Source organism: Halictus rubicundus, chromosome 3 (genome assembly GCF_050948215.1).
Source record: "Halictus rubicundus isolate RS-2024b chromosome 3, iyHalRubi1_principal, whole genome shotgun sequence".
NCBI lineage: Eukaryota > Metazoa > Arthropoda > Insecta > Hymenoptera > Halictidae > Halictus > Halictus rubicundus.
The window spans coordinates 17,012,634-17,013,444 of NC_135151.1; the positions used below are offsets into that span (position 1 = coordinate 17,012,634).

General features: G+C 39.5%; 1 non-coding gene across 1 annotated transcript; it reads right to left on the reverse strand.

Moving 5' to 3' along the window:
- Positions 1–200: 200 nt before the first annotated feature.
- On the reverse strand, positions 201–272 carry Trnap-ugg (transfer RNA proline (anticodon UGG)). The gene has a single exon. It is a non-coding gene; the product is annotated as a tRNA-Pro (tRNA).
- Between the last annotated feature and the right edge of the window lie 539 nt (positions 273–811).

Consider the following 811-nt stretch of genomic DNA (forward strand, 5'->3'; position numbering starts at 1 on the left):
TTTACAGATTACAAGCGATTGGATACACTCGCAACGCGAATCAATGTTATGCAACGTTAAACGACGTGTCGCAGTCCCGGCACAGTTTTTGCTGGAATTAAATATTGTTTTCGCTAAAATAAATAATTGTATTATACTCGGTGTCGAAGCTGGTATTGGTAATATCGTAATTCATTGTCGATGGGATGAAAAAAAAAATTGGGCTCAGCCGGGATTTGAACCCGGGACCTCTCGCACCCAAAGCGAGAATCATACCCCTAGACCACTGAGCCGCTGTTGGAAACTTTCTGTTACTGTGGGATGTTATGTGTCACAGCAACGGCACTTTTGCAATTACGCCTGTAATTAATTGTATCGCTTTGACCTTTCGTACCAGCGTTAAATACATTTCTTATTTGTACCGAAAGCTCTGGAACTAATGATACGCCGTTTCATAAATCGATACGTTAATAATTCTGCGTTAATATGTTGTAGAAATTAACATTTTGGAGACATTTGCAATAAACTATTGGTACCAATACAGTGCACTGTAAATACCTACAGATCTGTAACGGTATTTGCATTAGAATGAGAATGCAGATTATCTACCGTTTCTATAAATACATTCCAAAGAACGGGAACGCAATCAATGTACCGGGTCGAACTTGTCGAAAAGGTTCCTCGTATTTAGTTTTCGCGATATTTCCAAAAATCCATGTATATTGGCGAAATTGCAGAAATGATAACTGTGTTGGTTTTATAAAATTAAACATGAGCAGTGTCGTCAGATGAGGGGAGGGAGCCTTACCCTCTCTCTCAGCCAATACCGATG